Raw genomic sequence first — 2,500 nt, 5'->3', positions numbered from 1 at the left:
AATGACTAAGTCCCACTCGGTCTACCAGTGGTAGGTCGAAAAAGTGCGAAATTTTTCTAAGTCCCCACTTTTGGTCTACCATTTCACGCCAAAAACTAGTGAGGGTGGCGAGCTCCAGGATTTCTGACCCCCTTCGCCCGACTCCCTTGCCCGACGAAGGTGCACTCCGGTCGGCCTCGGAGCGAGTTCGCCCGCGCTCTGGAGGATTTTTCGTCGGGGGGTTTTTCAAAGGGGTGCCGTCGGACTGTTGAGGAGAGTGGCAATGACTAGGGGTCCAAGCACTGGAGATGATTCTCCATTCATTTCTAAGCATGGCAGAGCTTAAATAAAGCCCCAATAATGGTTCCAAAGTGGATTTTTGGACACTATAACACGGACCCGATCCTACCCGACCAAGAAGCTCCGCAGGTCGGCCTCCGTCCCGCCCCCCGCCCCCCAGGCGGTACGGAGGAAAAACCAAACTTCCAGAGACGGTTCCAGGGGGGGTATCTCTTTCATTATTTTGACCCGATCGAATGGACTACCGAGCCCGCCTGGGTAGGCAACCGCGCGGCCCTCCGTGGCCACTGTGCGCGGTGCGTTCCTACCCGACCCAGCGGGTTAGCCTCCAGGGGGGTCCTCCGTCAGGGGGAGGACCTTTCCGAACCTATCCGAGGGAGTCGTAGACGGCCCGTCTATATCTCAATCTGCCCTACACGATAACTGGTCGGCCCGGAGCCGTCGGACTCGGATGCCTCGGTGGTCCTCGCGTCCAACCGAGCTCCAGCACCCGGCTTCAAAAAGCTCCGGACCCCCGGTTTCGGAACGAGCGTTTCCTTGTTATCCCCGAAGCAAGCGGGAACTCGCGCAGCGGAGTTGCCACACTAATTTCCACTGGGAGCAATGAGGGGTGAGCTCGGACGAGCCTCTCCGCCCGTCCCCCCCTCCCCGGGGGGTCCTTCGGACGGTACGGGGCCGATCCCTCTCCCCTCTAAGAACCAATGGTTTTTTCTGTGACAAAAACCACTCGCAGCAACCTGGTTGATCCTGCCAGTAACATATGCTTGTCTCAAAGATTAAGCCATGCAGGTCTAAGTGCACACGGAAGGTACAGTGAAACTGCGAATGGCTCATTAAATCAGTTATGGTTCCTTTGATCGCTCCACACGTTACTCGGATAACTGTGGTAATTCCAGAGCTAATACATGCAAACGAGCGCTGACCGGTCCTCTCTCGGGGGGGCCGGGATGCGTGCATTTATCAGACCCAAAACCCACCCGGGGGGACCCGCGAGGGTTTCCCCCGGCCCTTTGGTGACTCTAGATAACCTCGGGTCGATCGCGCGCCCACCGCGGCGGCGACGTCTCATTCGAATGTCTGCCCTATCAGCTGTCGATGGTAGCATAGGGGGCTACCATGGTGACCACGGGTAACGGGGAATCAGGGTTCGATTCCGGAGAGGGAGCCTGAGAAATGGCTACCACATCCAAGGAAGGCAGCAGGCGCGCAAATTACCCATTACCGACACGGTGAGGTAGTGACGAAAAATAACGATGCAGGTCTCTTTCGAGGCCCTGTAATCGGAATGAACGTATCCTAAACACATGGGTGAGGACCCATTGGAGGGCAAGTCTGGTGCCAGCAGCCGCGGTAATTCCAGCTCCAATAGCGTATATTAAATTTGCTGCAGTTAAAAAGCTCGTAGTTGGACTTCGGGAGTGGGCTGGCGGTCCGCCGCGAGGCGAGCTACCGCCTGTCCCAGACCCTGCCTCCCGGCGCCCCCCGGATGCCCTTGGTTGGGTGTCCGGTCCTCAGGGGTCCGGAGCGTTTACTTTGAAAAAATCAGAGTGTTCAAAGCGGGCACCAAACTCGCCTGAATGCCTGAGCTAGGAATAATGGAATAGGACTCCGGTTCTATTTTGTGGGTTTCCTGAACCAGGGCCATGATTAAGAGGGACGGCCGGGGGCATTCGTATTGCGCCGCTAGAGGTGAAATTCTTGGACCGGCGCAAGACGGACGAAAGCGAAAGCATTTGCCAAGAATGTTTTCATTAATCAAGAACGAAAGTCGGAGGTTCGAAGACGATCAGATACCGTCGTAGTTCCGACCGTAAACTATGCCGACCCGCGATCCGGCGGCGTTATTCCCATGACCCGCCGGGCAGCGTGCGGGGAAACCAGAGTCTTTGGGTTCCGGGGGGAGTATGGTTGCAAAACTGAAACTTAAAGGAATTGACGGAAGGGCACCACCAGGAGTGGAGCCTGCGGCTTAATTTGACTCAACACGGGGAACCTCACCCGGCCCGGACACGGAAAGGATTGACAGACTGATGGCTCTTTCTCGATTCTGTGGGTGGTGGTGCATGGCCGTTCTTAGTTGGTGGAGTGATTTGTCTGGTTAATTCCGATAACGAACGAGATTCCTTCGTGCTAAATAGTTACGCGGCCCCCCGCGGTCGCGGTTAACTTCTTAGAGGGACCAGTGGCGTATAGCCACGCGAGATGGAGCAATAACAGGTCT

The 2,500-nt window shown here is 56.4% G+C and overlaps 1 non-coding gene across 1 annotated transcript in view; it reads left to right on the top strand.

Annotated features, from left to right (window-relative positions):
* Positions 1–1,013: 1,013 nt before the first annotated feature.
* LOC125798594 (18S ribosomal RNA) overlaps positions 1,014–2,500 on the top strand; it is a 1,864-nt gene continuing 377 nt past the window's right edge. Inside the window, exon 1 of the ribosomal RNA XR_007437387.1 lies at positions 1,014–2,500. This exon is cut by the window's right edge and continues 377 nt beyond it. This is a non-coding gene — a ribosomal RNA (18S ribosomal RNA).

Source organism: Astyanax mexicanus, unplaced genomic scaffold (assembly GCF_023375975.1).
Source record: "Astyanax mexicanus isolate ESR-SI-001 unplaced genomic scaffold, AstMex3_surface scaffold_63, whole genome shotgun sequence".
NCBI lineage: Eukaryota > Metazoa > Chordata > Actinopteri > Characiformes > Acestrorhamphidae > Astyanax > Astyanax mexicanus.
The sequence above is the reverse complement of the archived record's forward strand: the minus strand, read 5'-3'. Positions and strand labels throughout refer to the sequence as shown.